The sequence below is a fragment of the Syngnathus scovelli genome, unplaced genomic scaffold (assembly GCF_024217435.2).
Source record: "Syngnathus scovelli strain Florida unplaced genomic scaffold, RoL_Ssco_1.2 HiC_scaffold_23, whole genome shotgun sequence".
NCBI classification, from domain to species: Eukaryota; Metazoa; Chordata; class Actinopteri; order Syngnathiformes; family Syngnathidae; genus Syngnathus; species Syngnathus scovelli.
The window spans coordinates 467,505-489,028 of NW_026061323.1; the positions used below are offsets into that span (position 1 = coordinate 467,505).

The 21,524-nt window shown below is 42.7% G+C and overlaps 1 long non-coding RNA gene across 2 annotated transcripts; it reads right to left on the minus strand.

Annotated features, from left to right (window-relative positions):
• Positions 1-471: 471 nt before the first annotated feature.
• Positions 472-17,208, minus strand: LOC137839576 (uncharacterized). Of its 2 annotated transcripts, XR_011086271.1 has the most exons (4): positions 7,889-17,208; positions 4,329-4,392; positions 3,209-4,098; positions 472-544 (listed from the first exon to the last, which is right to left on the minus strand). It is a non-coding gene; the product is annotated as an uncharacterized lncRNA (long non-coding RNA). The 2 variants fall into 2 exon arrangements; XR_011086270.1 differs by lacking the exon at positions 472-544 and having other exon boundaries at positions 2,073-4,098.
• Positions 17,209-21,524: the final 4,316 nt, after the last annotated feature.

Here is a 21,524-nt window from a genome sequence, read left to right on the forward strand (position 1 = left end):
ATAAGGAAGTCTGGGCTTTCTTGCTGAAAATGCTGCCTCTACGGCCCAACCTCCAGATAATCGGTAGATGATGTATGTACGGATGACAGGACAAAAATTCAGTATTTTTACTGGGATAATTATTCACTTTGTAATTGTAATCTAATGGACTTTAAAAAACAAACAAAACAAATGTGCTCTATGCGCTAAAAAAAAATAAAATAAAAACCAGGACCAATAAAGCATTTAGATTTTGTTACATTTTATTTTAAAGATATCACTCAGATGTCCCTATGGAGAGAAAAATGCACATTATAACACAAGATACGTGCTGATGACAAAAATGTCATCTTACTTGGCAACAACACCATCATTCTTTGCCAGCCTGAGGATGGAATCATCAGACTCCCCCTGTTTTGCATTTAGGAGAGAACACACACATGTAAAAAACCACAAGCATTTGAACCATTGAACACAATCCAGGATGACTCACCATTCTGCGGATGGCGCCACAGATGGCATAGGTCTTGAACTGACCGTTGAAACGACCCGTGACATTGTCCACCTGTAGCAGACATAGTTGAATGAATGACTTTATTTCATACATAGAAATACGTCCACATTACATACAATACAGAACGTACATAGAGCTTGAACAAGGACAAACTATATACAGTGTCTGACAGAAGTTCTGTCGCTTGTCCATGTTGTAGAAACAATGGCTTATAACCTGACTTTGACTCACCCAAATGAGGTGTAATGTATGAAAATAAATTTGCTTCACTGCAGAAATATTGATCTTTTAATGAACACAGAAAGGTCAGAGTTTGGCAAACCAAGTTTTGTCGGCTTGTCATACAATACACCCAATCCTAGCAAAACCTTTGCAAGTTAGAAGGCAATATCAACATACTAAAATGTCAAGAAATATTAGCTACCTCTTCCCAATTGTTAGGGTTTTTCAGATTATCCTTATCGGATGATTATGTTGGAATGCAACCGGTAATAAATAACCTACCTTGTCTCATCCTACACAAGGTCGTAAAAGTTCCCCCTGATATGTTTTGGGCTTCCTATTCAGTCTACACCAGCCCCCACTCTTAATAAATATGTCCTTGCAGTTGGGAGGGTTTTCAGACTTCATTCCTGAGCGAGTGAACTCTCCACCTGCAGGTGTCTAAAAGGACTTGCTTGTCTCCCGTGTGGTTCTTGCAAAATAAGTTAGAGTGAGCACAACTCTAACACCTTTTATGATTGGTGTTAGAGATTTGCTCACTCACACTTATTTTGCAAGAACACCACGGGAGACAAGCAAGTTCTTTTAGACACCTGCAGGTGGAGATTTCACCCATTGAAGGAATGAAGTCTGAACCCTCCTTCCTGCAAGGGCATATTTATTAAGAGAAACAGAGTGGGGGTATGAGTAGGCTGAATAGAACGCCCTTGTTCTAGATCAAGGTGCTCCAGTACTGGCCAGCCCAGTCACCAGACACGAACATCATTGAGCATGTTTGGGGTAGAATGATGGCGGACGCTTGGAAGACAAAACCAAAAAATCTTGAACTCTTGAGAGGCACGCAAGACTGCATTCTTTCCTGATGATTTCATCAATATGAATCATTGTCGAACCGCATGGATGCAGTCTTTCAAGCTCAAGGACATCAATTCAGCTACAGCTTTTTCAATTGCCTGTGATGGGTGAGTCGAGTGACGCGACCGATATCGAACAGACACCGCTGCTATGCAAGTACGTGAACTCTAATGGGCCGCAAGAAGAAGTGATCAAATTGACACCACTATTTTTCTTTAGATTATTTTAATAATAGGCATACAACTTATGTATTGACACTATGTTGCATTATAAAAGGCTTTTAGATTTTTAAGGCTCCAGACAGGTATGTTTTTTGTTTTTTTTGGGCCGATATGGCCCTTTGAACATTTTGGGTTGCCGAACCCTGGCATAGACAAAGAGACGTGCTTACGAGCAGTGTTCCCTCTAAGCTGCGCAATTGCGGACTGGTCGTGCAGTCTTGGCGCACATGAAATTACATGCTGCGCACAAAATACAATTCAGCATAAACTGATTGATTAAGATCTACTGTTAGACGTACTCTAATCTAATTAAGTGGATGAATGATTTTCTTTCTGTGCCTTTTTGTAGTGTAAATCAGTAATTGACAGTTGTCCAGCCAATGATATGTTTCACTTAGGCTACATAGTATATGTATGACACATATGTGTCCTGCCTATCCATGCAGTGCGGCAGAGTCAAGCGATGCAAATGCTAAATTAGCTAATCATGGCGAAACGAATGAGCAGCGACACATCCACTCGCCAAGCCAAAATAAATAAGAGATGCTTCTTTTAAGTTTGGATGGCTGTCGGAGTGTGTGCAACTACAAGAGGAAACAGTGAAACTGGGTGAGATTTTCTCTTTTTGAATGAGAAAGGTCTCCTCTGCAAAACATGCAGTGAAGCCAAAGTGGCGGGCGAGTTTACGGAGGGAAAAATACGGAAGAAATGGAAGTTGGACTACCTCGCGCGTCACATTCAGCAGAAATGTCATTTGAAAGCTGTTGGAATTGTACAAAGACTCAAGATGGGAGAGCGGATCGGTACGTTATTGCAAAGAACGCAAAAGATCGACAGAAAAGGAACGAGCTGTCACACAAAACAAAATCCGACCCCGAGCAAGTTAAAGTTCTCATTGACAAGATTTATTTATTTATTTATTTGTTCATTCATTCATTCATTCTGGTGTTGCACACAGTGGTCCACAGTGTGCACAGGGAGCTTGTGCGTTTGCACAGTCACTTGAAAAATTAGAGGGAACACTGCTTACAAGGCACAATTAGAGCTTTCTGGAAAGCCAGGATCATTGCAGAAGAGCAACGTGACGACAAGACAATATGGAACTTGGCATGTTTCATGGCAAACTTGCCCAATTGTTTAATTTGGATACAGAAGTCATGGACTTGGACGGATTTGCATATAAATATCTATTAACAATAATGTGAGTACATAGAGTACATGGTTAAACAGTAGAATAAAGTACAACCAATCTCAGTGTCTTGGTCCTATAACTTTTTGTTTACCATAAGTCATGCCATAAATAGGCCCGATAATGCGCTCTATGTGTGGATTAAATACAAAACAGACCCTGCAATTGTGCCTTTTAACCCCAAGTGCCTTATTGTGCCAAAAATACGGTAAGTTGGAAAAAGATTACCTCTGCTATGTTGATCTGTACGGAAGCGTGGTCCTTGGCTCCGATGATCCGGTTGCTCGCTAACCGCTACAAGACGTCTACTCGTCCTCCGGCCGGGCTGCTTCAACCCTTGCCGGTTCCCCAGCGTCCCTGGTCTCACCTGTCAATCGACTTTGTCACGGGCCTCCCCCCCTCAGAGGGAAACACGGTGGTCCTCACGGTGGTAGACCGTTTTAGCAAGATGACGCATTTCATCCCTCTGCCTAAGCTCCCATCTGCGAAGCAGACGGCGTCCATCATGGTGCGAGAGGTGTTTCGTCACCACGGTCTCCCACAAGACATCGTGTCAGACCGAGGACCTCAATTCGCTTCCACCTTCTGGACGGAGTTCTGCTGACTCCTCGGCGCCACGGCCAGCCTCTCCTCGGGGTTTCACCCTCAGTCCAACGGTCAAGCGGAGCGCCTGAACCAGGAACTGGGCAGGTCTCTCCGATGCATGGCCGCCGGGGACCAGCGCGGGCGGGTCCAACAGCTTCCCTGGGTAGAGTATGCTCACAATTCCCTTCCCAGCTCGGCCACGGGACTTTTGCCTTTCCACTGCGTCTTCGGGTACCAGCCACCCTTGTTCGCCCACCAGGAGCGTGGTGCGGCGTGCCCGTCGGCCCAGGCTTGTGTCCGCCGTTGTCATCGTGCCTGGGCGAGGGGCCGGGTCACTCTTCTCCGCTCTGTTTCAGGCTGCGCCCGCCAGGCGAACAAGCACCGGACGCCGGCTCCGGAGTACAGAGTGGGGCAGCGTGTGTGGCTCTCGACGCGGGATTTGCCGCTGCGAGCGGGATCCCGCAAACTGGCGCCCCGCTTTGTTGGACCGTTCCCTATCCAGAAGGTGATTGGCCCGGCCGCAGTCCGTCTATCTATTAACAATAATGTGAGTACATAGAGTACATGGTTAAACAGTAGAATAAAGTACAACCAATCTCAGTGTCTTGGTCCTATAACTTTTTGTTTACCATAAGTCATGCCATAAATAGGCCCGATAATGCGCTCTATGTGTGGATTAAATACAAAACAGACCCTGCAATTGTGCCTTTTAACCCCAAGTGCCTTATTGTGCCAAAAATACGGTAAGTTGGAAAAAGATTACCTCTGCTATGTTGATCTGCACGGAAGCGTGGTCCTTGGCTCCGATGATCCGGTTGCTCGCAGAGCTTTTAAAAAGAAAATAAAAATAATAATTTAAAAAACAGTGTTTCCATTGATTAATAAAAATACAGTCAAACCTCGGTTTTCAACCACAATCCGTTTCAGAAGGTTGAGAAGCAGATTCAAGTTCAAGTTCAAGTTTACTTTATTGTCAAAAATCCTATGTAACAGGGTTACCACAGAAGTTTGAAATTGCGTTTGACCAGTCTCCAATGTGCAGTTTAACTAAAAACATTTAAATAAGACATTGACATAAATCTCTTTCTTTCTCACACACACATACACACAACACACACAACACAAACACACACACAGCTAACTTACTCATACTGAATTTACAATTTCTTTCTCTGACATATTCATTCACAACATAAACATAGACAATGCACACTTACACATTGCAGTCATTCAAACACTAACATGCTTATAAACATGTGCAGTACTATACAATAAAATACTCTCTCTCACATTCACACACACGCACACACACACACGGTGTGTAATAAGAGTATTGACAATACAGACCCACACACACACACACACACATACATACACAGCAGCAGAAGTACAATCAGTGGTCATAGAAGTAAAGTGAAAAAGTGTATAACTGTATATAAGGTGCAAGAGTAAAGTGCCAAGTGGCATGGTGACTTTGGAATGTTCAAGTGGTTTTCCTCAGTGTGTTCATGAGTCTGATGGCTTGAGGAAAGAAGCTGTTACTCAGTCTGCTTGTGCTTGTTCCTATCACACCAGGTGATGAGTTGCTGTACCTCCTCTCTGTATGCTGAGTCATCGTTGTCTTTGATGAGGCCCACCACTGTTGTGTCATCTGCAAATTTGATGATGTGATTCGTTTCAAATCTGGCAGAGCAGTCGTGGGTCATCAGCGTGAACAGCAGGGGGGATAGCACACATCCTTGCGGCACCCCGGTGTTTATGACGGTGGTCGCTGAGGAGTTGTTTCCGACTCTGACTGTCTGCGGTCTGTTCGTTAGAAAGTCCAGCAGCCAGTTGCACAGTTAAGTTCTGACGCCTATTGTACTCAGCTTATTCACCAGATGTTGGGGGATGACTGTGTTGAACGCAGAGCTGGAGTCAATGAACAGCATCCGCGCGTGACTGTTTTTGTTCTCCAGATGAGCCAGGCAGAGGTGGAGTGCTGTTGCTATGGCGTCATCAGTGGAGCGCTTGGGGCGGTAGGCAAATTGGTATGGGTCCAGAGTAGTGGGGAGGGTGGATGTTAAGTGGGCCTTCACCAGTCTCTCAAAGTACTTCATCATGATGGAAGTGAGTGCTATGGGTCTGTAGTCATTCAGTGATGATGCTGGTGACTTCTTGGGTAGTGGTACGATGGTGGTAGCTTTGAAAATTGCTGGTATGATGACTTGGTTCAGAGAGGTGTTGTAGATGTCTGTGAGGACGTCAGTGAGTGAGTCTGCACAGTCTCTGAGCACGCGCCCGGGTATGTTGTCTGGACCTGCAGCTTTCCTGGGGTTCACCTTGAGTAGGGTCCTCTTCACGTCCGCTGGGTCCAGTTGAAGTGTTGTGCTGTCTGGGTGTACTGGGGTTTTTGTGGGTGTTGTGGTGTTGTTTTCTTCAAACCGGCTGAAGAAGGTGTTGAGAGAGTTGAGGAAGTCTATGTTGTCCTCACACGGTGGGGGGGATGGTTTGTAGTCTGTGACTGACTGGATGCCTTGCCACAGGCGTCTTGGGTCTTTTGTGTCTGTGAAGTGTGAGTTGATTTTTTGACCATATGCACGCCCCGGTGCAAGTTGGCCCTAGCAGTCTTGAGGGCCTCCTTGTCCCCAGACTTGAAAGCAGCGTTGCGTGCCCTCAGGAGCTCACGTACCTCCCTGGTGAACCAGGGTTTTTCATTTGCTCTCACTGTAATGTCTTTGGTGACGGTTACATCTTCCATGCACTTCGTTATGTATCCAGTTACAGAGTCTGTGTATTCGGTGAGGTTGACGTCCTGGTTGGTGGTGGCCGCCTCCCTGAAGACAGACCAGTCTGTGCGTTCAAAACAGTCCTGTAGAGCTGCTGTGGAGCCCTCTGGCCAGGCCCTGATCTGCTTCACAGTTGGTTTGCTTCTCGTCAACAGAGGTCTGTAGGCTGGAATTAGCATAACAGAGAGATGGTCTGATGAACCCAGGTGGGGGTGGGGAAGGGCTCTGAAGGCCTGTCTGATGTTTGCGTAGACCTGGTCAAGTGTGTTTTCTCCCCTTGTTGCAAAGTTCACACACTTGTGGAAGTGTGGCATTACTGTTTTCAATTTGGCCTGGTTGAAATCGCCAGCGATTATGCAGACCAAGTCCGGGTGTGTGTTCTGTAGTGTACTCACAGACTTGTACAGTATGGAGAGTGCGTCCTTTGTGTTAGCGCTGGGGGGGACGTAAACAGCTGTGATGTTGACGGTATTGAATTCACGCGGTAGGTAGAATGGACGGCAGTTGAGGGTTAAAAACTCAATGTTCTCTGAGCAGTGACTTGTAGTAACTACAGCGTTTGTACACCAGTTGTTGTTAATGTAAATCCACACACCACCTCCTCGAGATTTACCCGTGCTGGTGTGGTTTCTGTCCGCGCGGAAAGTTGTAAACCCATCCAGTTTAATGGCGCTGTCCGGAACGTTGTTGTGAAGCCACGTCTCTGTGAGGATGATCGCGTTGCATTCTCTCACCTTTCGTTCTGTAGTTAAGTCCAGCTTGAGATAGTCCATTTTATTTTCCAACGACCGCACGTTTGAAAGGAGAATAGATGGAAGTGCTGTTTTGTGAGGGTTTCTCTTCAGTCGGTGTTTGATGCCGGCTCGGGAACCTCGCCTTCTCCTCCGGCGTGTGCTCAGACTCCACCGCCGCTTCAGCTGCTTCCAGTGTCGGCTGGTGGGGGAGGGGGAGCCCGCTGCCTCAGAGGTTCCTTTGTCTCGGGACATTATTCCAAGACCGCGAATAGTTTCGCGATCCATGGCAAAGTTAACTCCGGATATATCCTTTGTGCAGTTGTTGCTTCTAAGTCCCAATAGTGTACTTCTGTCGTATGCGATTCTCGGAGACGATTTGGACGGTACATTTAACACAAAACACACATTTTTATCGGGAGCCGGCTTGGCCGCAGCCTCACAGGGCGCCGCCATCTTGGAAAATTACGTTTGGGCACATGTTGAAGGTATGTGCGCAAGTCTTCCTGGCTATAGCAGATGGATTAGTGATTTTAAAAGTAAGTCGATTCTGTTTTTTACCATGATAACAAATTAGTATCGAGAATTGTGGAAAATCACAGGTATTGGTACCGACGACTGAAATTCTAGTATCGTGACAACCCTGGCACACGCACATAAATATGTCAACGGGGCAAATTGCTAGTCCGTGGGGGTTGACAGTGTGCCAATTGTGTGAAGCCAGTCTTTCCACCCTGGCCTCCAAATATCTCAACCATTGTCCCCTTCAAGGATTGACGTTCGACAAGCGCATTTTAAGTACCACAACCATTACATTTGCTCACCATTTACGAGGGACGTAGAGGTCCACAAATTCACCAGCGTCATTCTGCATGTTGATTAGCAGGTCGTCTGCAAAGCAAAGCTGCAGAGAATATTTTATGTCAACAATTTCACTACACACTCCAATACTTCCATTCATCCATCCATCTTGATGCACACATTCAAAATAGCCACAGCAGTGCGTTTTAATATAATTGGCTCACATGACCTGGGAGCTATTGAGCAAAAACGCTATTAACAGTATTAATTCATTGAAAAGAATTTAAGCATTCATCACATAGAGCCTATTTGGAACTATCATCCTTCACAGTTTGGGGTCAAAAAGTCACATGACCTGGAGCTATTGAGCTAAAGCGCTAACATTTATAGTCATAAATTCACAAAAAATATTTGAAGCATTCGAATGATATTATGAGGTGTATCTCAACCAGCCTATGTGGACTATCATCCTGCACAGTTGGGGGTTAATAGGTCACATGACCTGAGAGCTATTGAGCTACACCGCTAATATTTACAGTCATGAATTCACTCAAAATATTCGTAGCTTTGGAATGAAATTCTAAGAGGTGCATCTCAACCAGACCATGTGGGGCTATTATCCTTCAGTTTGAAGTCAATAGGTCACATGACCTGGGAGCTATTCAGCCTCTTAGAATTTCATTCCAATGGTTAAAATATTTTTAATGAATTTATTACTGTAAATATTAGAATTTTAGCTCAATAGCTTCCAGGTCATGTTACCTATTGACCCAAAACAGTGGAGGACGATAGTCCCAAATGGGCTGGTTGAGATACACCTCCTAGAATTTCATTTGAATGCCTGCTTGTTTTAAAATTGAATTTATTACTGGAAATAGAATTTTACCTCAATAGCTCCCAGATCATGTGACCTATTGACCCCAAACTGTTGGATGATAGTCCCACATGGGCTGGTTGTGATACACCACTTAGAACTTTATTCCAATGCTTCAAATATTTTAAATGAATTTATAACTGTAAATATTTGCATTTTTCCTCAATAGCTCCTGAGTCATGTGACCTAATGGCCCGTGATATTGCAGGATGGTCGTCCCACATGGCCTGGTTGAGATATACATATTTTCAGTTGAATGCTTATTATTTTATCCGATTTATTACTGTAAATGAGCATTTTAACTCAATAGCTCACAGGTCATGTAACGTTTTGACCGCAAAAATTGCAGGATGATAGTCCCATGTTGAATGCTCCTCAGATTTTTTTAAGAATTTGTTAATTTGATATACACGGATGAGATTTACACATTTATCATTTGGAAAAAAAACGGACGCGTTTACATGTTATCACACTATGCTTTCCCTTCGATCTCTTTAACGGCATTTACATGCTATCGTAATGCAATGCTTTCCCTTCGCTCTCTATACCGGCGCTTACATACTATAGCACTGCCCTGCTTTTCCTTCGCTCTCTTTTAACGTAAAGCCTATAATATGGGCACGCTTCCCGTGCGACTGGCTTGATCGCAGTGTTACCTGGAAGCGAGTCGAACCGTTAAAGCCAGAATTAAACCCAGAACGTCTGCACTGCGAGACGGACGTGCTAACTAGTGCGTCACCGTGCCACCCCAACCCCTTTCTCGGCTAAATCGCAATCTCGCGGAATGCAACGTGCCAATGCGTGGGGGTGTAAAACTGACCAGAAGACTCTTAGCATAGCAACTAACATGTGGAACGTCCACGCGTACCGGCGTGGAAACTGCCAATTAAACTGCATTTTAACTTTTTGTCCTCTAAACAAACACACACAGTAACGCTATCTGTTTAACGACGATAAACGTCGGTAAAATACACGGTAATATCACCGCATGTGCTCGTTTAAGGCGGTTCCAGAAAGAGAGCAACGCAGAGACTCACCGTAACCGACAAAAGGACGACGAAAAGGACAGGCCACCCCTTCTTCTTCTCTGATGGTATGACGGTTGACGGCAGTTAGCATCCGTTGCGGCCACACATCAAAAACGTAAAGTCTAAAATTTCAAGAAGCATGGCAGTCATATACAAAGCAAAAGAATTACTGGATTATCATTCACTTCGTACACTTTATTGTTCTCTTGTCTTGCCCTGTGCTGAGGTTTGGGGGAATACTTATAAAACTTCACTACAGCCACTTATCATTCTGCAGAAAAGAGCAATAAGGACTATTCATAAAGTCAACTACTTGGAACACACAAATCCACTTTTCATACAATCCAAACTATTGAAATCCACTGACATAGTATCTTACCAAACAGCAATCATCATGTATAGCAAGTAAGCAAAACAACTACCAGAAAATATCCAAAACTTATTTAGGAATCGGGAGGGAGGTTATAAGTTAAGGGGGAATCACAACTTCAAAATCTTAAACATAAGAACAACCTTAAAAAGTTTTTGCATCACTATAACTGGGGTCAAACTATGGAACAATCTAAGTGAGGAACTCAAGCAAAGTCCAAATATCCACCAGTTTAAAAGAATGTACAAAAATATGTTGTTTAGCGGGTACAAAGGCTAAAAGTGCCAAAGGGCTACACACAAGTTAAAATGAAACAGAAAAATAAGTGTGAAAGTGTATCTACTTGTGGTCTGTTGTAGAATTACAGTATATGTTGAATCATTGGTTTAATGCACAGGTGTCAAACTCAAGGCCCGGGGGCCAGATACGGCCCGCCACATCATTCTATGTGGCCCGCGAAGACAAATTGTGCATCAAATTTATGTGTCATTACTAGAATTGCAAATTGTCTTCACTTGTAATATCTTTTTAAAAAAATATTTGACCAGTTTTTACTCGTCTGATTTGAAAACGACTTATTTGTCAGTTTGTTTTGTAGCTTTTACTGTATATAATAGTGTTAAGAGTAAAAGTGATTGTTAGAGATTTGCTCACTCCAACTTATTTTGCAAGAACCACACGGAAGACAAGGCAAGTTCTTTTAGACACCTGCAGGTGGAGAGTTCACTCGTTGAAGGAATGAAGTCTAAAAGTCTCCTCCCTGCAAGGGCATATTTATTAGGAGGAACAGAGTGGGGGTGGGAGTGGACAGGTTTGGTGAACCCCCGGCCTCTGATAAGATCAGAGCAGGGGGTGTTTTACACTATTGTGGGAAACAGACTCTGCATTGTGAGGGCCAGACGTGATTGATTTACTTATTACATTGTGAGGGCCAGACGTGGTTGATTTAATTATTACATTGTGAGGGCCAGACGTGATTGATTTAATCATTACAGTCTACATTCCAACATAATCATAGGATCAAACTAACCTGAAAACCCTAACATCTCCCTCCTGATTTATCATATGATTATGCCACCCCAAACAACAACGATAAGCAAGAAAAAAACATATATACGTATAATGAAGAAAGTAGAATGGTAAAAATAAAAACAACAAACAATGATAGCAACACTTTCCAGTGAAGATGAGGCATTACCTCAACACCCCAGATCAAACTTATTGTGTAAGCGAAAAACCTGCTGGCCAGATGTTATTAGCAGGAAAATTCTTACACGGTCCCTTTGCCTTAAGGCGACCAGAATGCTATCAATAAAAACAAAAAGAAAAACAAAGAAACAGTACATCAGCGTATCCATTACTTGCGAAGCATATTTGATGGTCAAATCAACAAGTTTCCGTAATACATGCTCAACAGAACAGCATCTACGCAATCCACGTCTCATTATCATTATCACATCTGTCACGTCTAAGAAGTTGTATATGTGCCCGCATTTTCGTCAGCTGATGATGTTCTAGTCTGTAGGTGAGGTCAGTCACACACACCGGCGCGCACACTCTTGTCCAGTTGGCAGGCAGCATCGGACAACTCTTCTGGCTGAAGTAGGTCCCGTCCGATGGTGCAGCCATGTTGGTAGTAGAGCCCTTACACCTTGAAAACGGCTCTCTCATCCTGGCACACAGCGGTGATGTCCAAAGCTCCCATCCAGTTTCCTCCTGGAGAGCAGTCGTCGTTAATGCATTCGTGGGTCCTGCAACCTTGGGTGCAACATGTGTAGTCAGCAAGACTTGGAATGGTCCCTCCCGTCGTGGCTGGCCCAGTTCCTTCTTTTGATGACCTCGATGTAGACCCAGTCTCCTGGATTGATGGGGTTGTCGACCTGTGAGGAGGAAAGATCAAGCGGCAGTAAATTTGTCTTTGACACAGTTTGAGCGTCCTGATCATATAATCTGCCAAGGACTGCTCTTCATCTGTTGTTTGCAACTCTCGTAGTCAATTGTAGTGCCCATTTAACTGGCAAATAGGAATGTTTGCGGGAAGAGTTTGAACACTTCCTAATGATTCCCTTTAACCAAAAACTATTTATGACAGGGGCGTTCCCATTTATTGCCTCCTGGTTTAAAAGAGATTGTCTTATCCATGTCTTCTTTGTCCTCACACGCTCGCACCCACACAGGGTGTACACACACACACACACACACGCACACACACACACACACACACAGACAAAGAGATTCTAATCCATCTCTCATGTAGCTTCTCTTGATAGAATCTCCTATCGGTAACTGTATAGCAGACGTTTTAGCATATAATCCCATACTCTGCTCTCTCACTTCTACTTTTCCATGTCGGTGCAGTCGTAGGTGGCCCCTATTGCAGTCATTGTCTTGTTAACTGTCGCTCTTGTGACTCCTATGCGTGACTGTGTGAATGTCAAAAATTGAACGTACCTAACTTTCTGACCATCCAACCTCCACTGTGGTATAAAAAACTTTACTATTGTATTGAGTAGGTACATTGAGCAACCTAGCTTCCTCCTGACTGCCAAATGTCCTGTTCTAAAATTTATATAACTCGACCTCTACGTCTTAAGCTTGATGAGCCAAAATATAAGATCTTGCTCTTGTTTCCTACCGTTTTAGTCTATTTGTTTTATCCAAATCCGTTCAATCTCTGATTATAATCTGTAGCCCTACGTATTTTTCAAATTTTTATTTATTTATTTATCAAATCTCCTCAGTTCTGTCAAACTCAGTGCACAATGAACCTCCCTTCCACTTTGAACCAAGCTTCACCAAATTTGGGAACGCCGTAGCAAGGAGTGCGATTTGGTTGTCAGACACTCCAAGTCCATATCTTTTTGCCGCACTTCACCCTATCAAGTTGGTGTTCTTTTGTTGTTGCTTCAGGGCGACCCCATCCATCACTCTTGAATGAGTCCATTGTTCAAATGAGTCAATTTTCATCATTGTGAGTTCCTCCGCTTTCCACTGTCTTTTCTCGTCCCCGAGGATGTTGTATTTCCTCTGGAGTGTACTTGTCCTCCTCCAAGCACAACAGCAGTCTTTTCTTGTCCTTCGCCAAAGGTCAAAGGTGCTTCAGAGCCAGGCACCATTTTGTGGTTGTTCACGGCTGCAGGCGAAGACTCGGATTGGGTTTCAGGGGCCCTGACACTGAGAATGACAGGCTGGTTTGAACACTTGTAAGACTATCTCCAAATGTAGCTGCTTCCATCAATTTGCTGGTAATGTTTGTTTACCAAACTTCAAATTCTTCTAATAACAGAGGTCTCGTTTTTATATCGTAAATCCTGCAACTCATCCTATTTTTTTTTTTTTTTTTTTTTTTTTTTTTTTTGAGCTACATTTTATCTATCTATAGTTCCAATTTAATCGGACAGTATGTTGTCTTCAGTATCATTATTGAAAATCAACTCATCGAGGTCTGCTTTCCACATCAAGCCCTGATCTGTATGTCTTGACCTATCACATGTTATTGTCATGCTTGCTCAAAAATGTGACTTAGAGTATGGTGCTGTGAATTCTCAATCTCCCCAATGAAATTGGATCTCCCCTCGTAGTTCTTATCGTTCTCATGTTCCTGTTAGCCTGCAATTGTCCAAATCAAAAATGTTTTCTTTTAACTGTCTTTCTTTTGAACCTCTAAATCTCTCGTGTTGCTAACCTATCTACACCAGAACAAAAAATTTACCACAATATAACACCAAATGTATTCGAAAATTCATTGTCATAAAGTGTTGTATTATTACTATCTTCCACTATCTGTCCTACTCACTCCCCCCCTTTTTGAGGCCTGGCAACGCCCATGCCTCACACCTTGACAAACTTTTTGGGAGAATGTGTTCTTTACTACATACGATTCCATCATTATTTAATTTGACTTACTTTCCAAAACGCTTCTCAATTTCTCAGTTCACACATCTTCTACATGTGTTACTGGTTCTCCATTTTTTTTCTAGTTAATTATCAATCCAAAAGCTACGCGTTTCTTCCTAACATTCAACCTGCTCAAAATCACTCTTTCATCAAAGTCGCTCTACTAATTCTCTATAGTAGTCGCCAACGACTTCAACCATTCAACCTGTAATTTCTTTTCATTCAGGCTATCATTCATCAATGTTCATTTGCATCTCACACGCAGTCTCCAAAAAGGAGTCTTTCTATCACATTGGTCCCAATTCATCCAAGCTCACCACACAACATTCATATATCATTTTCAACTTAGCTTTCCTGGTAGAACAATCCACCAATTCAAAAAAAAACTTAACTGAAACAAACAACTGGCAAATTAATCTGAATTTTTTCTTTGTTTTTAAATTTGAAGAACTCAATCTCTCAGATTTAGCTTGCATTTAGAATTTTGTATAATCTTATAACACAACCAATCAATTATTCCTATTAAATGTAGCATTGCAAAATCTTAAATTCACAGTTTAGCTTCTTCCAATTCCTGAAAGCATGTTCTGTCATTTTTTTTTTTTTTTTTTTTTTTTTTTTTTTTTTTCCGAATTTCTCATGTGGGCTCGACACTTAACATGCACTAGTGTGGATTAGTTTCTGCTTGCAAACAGATTTCTCTCTTTTTCCTCTCATTTTTATCTTCCAAAATCATTTCTGTTCTGCGGTGCAAATTGGATAGACCACAGTCTAGCAAAATTTTTTTTATACTAAAACTTTAGCCAATGTTCATCATTTTAACATATACGCACACACATGCACAGCTCTCGCATGCAAAAGGTAGTTCCCAGCAACAATGATTCGTCACAGGCTGGCCATTTCCTGTGGTCGATCATGAGCTGGTCCTTCCCATGCACACGAGGACAGCACATTCTAATTTTATTTATTTATCTTCTAGAAGCAAGTTGCATTTCTTTACCACTTGATTTGCATATTTTAACTTCAGTGTAACACAATTTGAGCTCTAGTCATTTGTAATTTGGGCATACAAACAGCATTGTCATACTTCTTGGATGGACAGGACTTCTAATAATCTAAAAAAAATTCTAATAATCTGACAATGACATGTTTTGCTGTCATATGGGCATCTATTCTTTCTTTCTCTGTATGAGCATAAGCGGTCAAAGAGGAGGAAGCTTGTCATGCTAAACATTTGGCTTCTCCTCTGCTCTTTCCTCCACCCTTTGATTGATATTGTTTTGCAAAACGACACTCTCGTGTGAAGTGTCCTCGTCTCCCACAGTTCCAACAGTTGTCAGAATCTCGTGGGGGTTTTGAATTATATGGCGGCCTGTGACCTTGTTGGCCTCTACCTCTCCCTCTGCCTAGCTGGGACCCTTGGAAGAAGACTGTTGTATCTTCATCTAGTTCATCATCATCATTATCTAGATGAAATACATCAGAACTTTTGCCTTTTTTGATCACTTTTTCAGCATGTCTGGCCCATTGCATAGTTGTTGTCACACTTGCAACATCCACTTCCACCAAATGTTTCCTCACCCAGTTGCCTATTTCAGGGCGGAAATTAGTGAGAAGCGCATTTTTAAGCTGTTGTTGATAAGCACTCTCAGCTGTATCATTGAATGGGATGCCACTATGTACCCAGAATTCTTTTTCAAATCTCAATTGAATGGCGGCCTCATCACTTTTCAACTTTCTATCTTTTGTCTTTTGGATTTGTTCTCTTCTTTCTTGTGAAGCTTTCAACCACATTTTAGCACTTCTACCACTTCTTCCACATTTCAAATTTCCTTGTACTCCATACATTTTCTTCCACTTCAGCATGTATTGCATACAATTAAGAAATCTACTTGCCATGAACTTCTCGTTTTAAAGAAGAGCAGAGCAAGAGATTTACCGTTCTTATTTCCCATCTTAATTTTAGTAGCTTAAGGTTTTACAATTTTTTTTTTTTTTTCAATTTTTTTTTCTTTGAGGATCCTCAATGCAGGTTTAAATTGACCTTTCAACAAATCACTAGCCTGTATTATTGCCGTGGATCAATGCTAGAACTGCTTCTTAGTCAACTTATCCTACCAGTCACACACTCAATCACACAAACTCCAGCGCTTTTTTAGGCCTATCTAGGGATGGGTGTAAAACCCTCCCAAACAGCTTTGGAAAAACGGACAAAAGAAAAAATCTACACCCTTCTTCAATTAAGAAAAAGAAGCTCTGTTTTTCTTAGCCCGTTTCTTCCACTGGGACTTGAACCCAAGCTATTCTTTGGCTTGGAAAAACATACAAAGAAAAATCTACGCCCTTCTTTGATTAACAAAAAAGAAGCTCCGTGTTTCTTAGCACGTTCCTTCCACTGGGACTTTAACCCAAGCCAGATCCCTCAGCTCGGAAAAACAGACAAAGAAGAGTCTACACACTTCTTCGATGAACGAAAAAGAAGCTCTGCCTTTCTTAGCCTGTTTCTTCCACTGGGACTTGAACCCAAGCTATCTCCCGTGCACCTCTATGTGTTACGCGTTTAACAACACAACACAATTTCAAGAACTTACTTGTCCCCTGGTTCGTTGCACTGCCGGGTCCCGTCAATCCACCTCTGTCAGACGAAGGCAGACCTAAGATGCTGGCCCAGCGAAGAATTTCCTTCCCAGGTCTTTCTTTACCAGGTCCGGCTAGTGGACGCTGGCCCGTCGACGGTGTACAGCGCGTCGTCCTCCGTCAGCCAGATGATGGGTATGAGGGTCCCGGGTTTCGGCACCAAAATGTTAGAGATTTGCTCACTCCAACTTATTTTGCAAGAACCACACGGAAGACAAGGCAAGTTCTTTTAGACACCTGCAGGTGGAGAGTTCACTCGTTGAAGGAATGAAGTCTAAAAGTCTCCTCCCTGCAAGGGCATATTTATTAGGAGAAACAGAGTGGGGGTGGGAGTGGACAGGTTTGGTGAACCCCCGGCCTCTGATAAGATCAGAGCAGGGGGTGTTTTACACTATTGTGGGAAACAGACTCTGCATTGTGAGGGCCAGACGTGGTTGATTTAATTATTACATTGTGAGGGCCAGACGTGATTGATTTAATCATTACAGTCTACATTCCAACATAATCATAGGATCAAACTAACCTGAAAACCCTAACAGTGATCAAGTCATCACAAAAATCACGAAAAAAATCTTATATAAGACGCACCTGACTATAAGCCGCAGGGTTCAAAATTTTGGAAAAAAGTCGCGGCTTGTACACCGGAAATTACGGTATGTGTTGGAAATGATATACTTTTTTATCATTGGATTCTATGTATCTGCTTTTGTGTGCAAGATTCTCCGCAGTATGTGACCATCTAGCCTTGTGAAAATGACTTGGGGGCATATGGCCGGCTAATGACTGGAGTCATTAGCCGCGCTATACAATAAGCCCCATAGTTAGCTAGACATGTTCAGATCATGATTGTCATGGGATGGGTGAAGCAGACAGAGGTCTTATTTAAGTTGAAGTCATGAGTACGGCACAGGGATGTATTCCCAGGGCCACTAAGACTAGGTCTTTGTTAAGCTAATAGTCATGAGACGTCCATACTGCTCCGTCCATAAGAGTATCCCATTTGTTCTGTGGTAATGAGATAACTATGGAATGTACTTCCTGCCTGGGAACCTACCCGATCATGTACACTTGCCCCTTTGTTTCTCTCTCAATAAAAGGCACGGCTAAATTCGAGCAGAGCGCAGATCTCAGCCACACTTGTTGCGTGTGTTTGGGGTGCGCCCTTCTGCGCAGAAGAAAACGCTAAGCCAAAAAGACCTACCGCCTCTGAGATTGATTTCAGATAAATGTTGTCAACCCAACAGTATGTACTACAATTAACCCAGTAAAACTTTTTATTTGGCAGCATGGTGGAGCACTGGTTAGCATGTTTGCCTTACAATGCAAAGGTTGTGGGTCCGATTTCGGCTACGGACTTTCTGAGTGGAGCTCGCATGTTCTCCCCATGCCTGCCTGGGTTTCCTCCTGGTATTCCAATGTTCTCCAATGTTGAATAGACATGCATGGTAGGCCGACTGACGACTATAAATTGTCTGTAGGTTTGAGTGTTAATGGTTATTCGTCTATGTGTGTCCCGCGATTTGGTGACAACCAGTTCAGGGTGTCCATGACTACTGCCCAGAGTGCGAGGATGTGCTCCAGCAAAGTAGCACTACTCTGTGAGTAGGCATGTTCAGAGAGCAAGAGTGCGCTCCACTCCTATTAAAGGGTAACTCAACCCAACATTTTCTTTAAAATATGTTATATATGCCCACAGGAGCCGAAATACATCATTCTTATTAATATTGCGTCCTTGGAATAAGATAAGTAACAAAATTCACTCGTTCTTATCCATCACAGGGGGGCAACCATATTGCCACTCGCTGCCGACTAAAAATGACATCACAGTTGCCAGGTCTCAAGTCAAAAACAATCGCAGTTCAGCTTTAGAAAACTGGTGAGCAAAATAGCCACCCGTTCAGATGGTGAAAAACAGGTGGATTTTAACGGTTACGTTCATATTCAACAAGTGAAAAAACATCCCTGCGTTTCAACTACTTGGGCAGCTGAGTCACGCCGAAAGTTACATCATACATCCTAAAAAACGGCCTTCGGAGAACGCACCCTGTGAATTTGGACACAGCTCCCGACTCCCAGCTGGCCTGGGAACTCCTTGGGATACATCGGGAAGAGCTAGAAGAAGTGGCTGGAGATAAGGAAGTCTGGGCTTTCTTGCTGAAAATGCTGCCTCTACGGCCCAACCTCCAGATAATCGGTAGATGATGTATGTACGGATGACAGGACAAAAATTCAGTATTTTTACTGGGATAATTATTCACTTTGTAATTGTAATCTAATGGACGTTAAAAAACAAACAAAACAAATGTGCTCTATGCGCTAAAAAATAAAAAAAATAAAATAAAAACCAGGACCAATAAAGCATTTGGATTTTCTTACATTTTATTTTAAAGATATCACTCAGATGTTCCTATGGAGAGAAAAATGCACATTATAACACAAGATACGTGCTGATGACAAAAATGTCATCTTACTTGGCAACAACACCATCATTCTTTGCCAGCCTGAGGATGGAATCATCAGACTCCCCCTGTTTTGCATTTAGGAGAGAACACGCACATGTAAAAAACCACAAGCATTTGAACCATTGAACACAATCCAGGATGACTCACCATTCTGCGGATGGCGCCACAGATGGCATAGGTCTTGAACTGACTGTTGAAACGACCCGTGACATTGTCCACCTGTAGCAGACATAGTTGAATGAATGACTTTATTTCATACATAGAAATACATCCACATTACATATAATACAGAACGTACATAGAGCTTGAACAAGGACAAACTATATACAGTGTCTGACAGACGTTCTGTCGCTTGTCCATGTTGTAGAAACAATGGCTTATAACCTGACTTTGACTCACCCAAATGAGGTGTAATGTATGAAAATAAATTTGCTTCACTGCAGAAATATTGATCTTTTAATGAACACAGAAAGGTCAGAGTTTGGCAAAACAAGTTTTGTCGGCTTGTCATACAATACACCCAATCCTAGCAAAACCTTTGCAAGTTAGAAGGCAATATCAACATACTAAAATGTCAAGAAATATTAGCTACCTCTTCCCAATTGTTAGGGTTTTTCAGATTATCCTTATCGGATGATTATGTTGGAATGCAACCGGTAATAAATAACCTACCTTGTCTCATCCTACACAAGGTCGTAAAAGTTCCCCCTGATATGTTTTGGGCTTCCTATTCAGTCTACACCAGCCCCCACTCTTAATAAATATGTCCTTGCAGTTGGGAGGGTTTTCAGACTTCATTCCTGAGCGAGTGAACTCTCCACCTGCAGGTGTCTAAAAGGACTTGCTTGTCTCCCGTGTGGTTCTTGCAAAATAAGTTAGAGTGAGCACAACTCTAACACCTTTTATGATTGGTGTTAGAGATTTGCTCACTCACACTTATTTTGCAAGAACACCACGGGAGACAAGCAAGTTCTTTTAGACACCTGCAGGTGGAGATTTCACCCATTGAAGGAATGAAGTCTGAACCCTCCTTCCTGCAAGGGCATATTTATTAAGAGAAACAGAGTGGGGGTATGAGTAGGCTGAATAGAACGCCCTTGTTCTAGATCAAGGTGCTCCAGTACTGGCCAGCCCAGTCACCAGACACGAACATCATTGAGCATGTTTGGGGTAGAATGATGGCGGACGCTTGGAAGACAAAACCAAAAAATCTTGAACTCTTGAGAGGCACGCAAGACTGCATTCTTTCCTGATGATTTCATCAATATGAATCATTGTCGAACCGCATGGATGCAGTCTTTCAAGCTCAAGGACATCAATTCAGCTACAGCTTTTTCAATTGCCTGTGATGGGTGAGTCGAGTGACGCGACCGATATCGAACAGACACCGCTGCTATGCAAGTACGTGAACTCTAATGGGCCGCAAGAAGAAGTGATCAAATTGACACCACTATTTTTCTTTAGATTATTTTAATAGTAGGCATACAACTTATGTATTGACACTATGTTGCATTATAAAAGGCTTTTAGATTTTTAAGGCTCCAGACAGGTATGTTTTTTGTTTTTTTTGGGCCAATATGGCCCTTTGAACATTTTGGGTTGCCGAACCCTGGCATAGACAAAGAGACGTGCTTACGAGCAGTGTTCCCTCTAAGCTGCGCAATTGCGGACTGGTCGTGCAGTCTTGGCGCACATGAAATTACATGCTGCGCACAAAATACAATTCAGCATAAACTGATTGATTAAGATCTACTGTTAGACGTACTCTAATCTAATTAAGTGGATGAATGATTTTCTTTCTGTGCCTTTTTGTAGTGTAAATCAGTAATTGACAGTTGTCCAGCCAATGATATGTTTCACTTAGGCTACATAGTATATGTAAGACACATATGTGTCCTGCCTATCCATGCAGTGCGGCAGAGTCAAGCGATGCAAATGCTAAATTAGCTAATCATGGCGAAACGAATGAGCAGCGACACATCCACTCGCCAAGCCAAAATAAATAAGAGATGCTTCTTTTAAGTTTGGATGGCTGTTGGAGTGTGTGCAACTACAAGAGGAAACAGTGAAACTGGGTGAGATTTTCTCTTTTTGAATGAGAAAGGTCTCCTCTGCAAAACATGCAGTGAAGCCAAAGTGGCGGGCGAGTTTACGGAGGGAAAAATACGGAAGAAATGGAAGTTGGACTACCTCGCGCGTCACATTCAGCAGAAATGTCATTTGAAAGCTGTTGGAATTGTACAAAGACTCAAGATGGGAGAGCGGATCGGTACGTTATTGCAAAGAACGCAAAAGATCGACAGAAAAGGAACGAGCTGTCACACAAAACAAAATCCGACCCCGAGCAAGTTAAAGTTCTCATTGACAAGATTTATTTATTTATTTATTTAT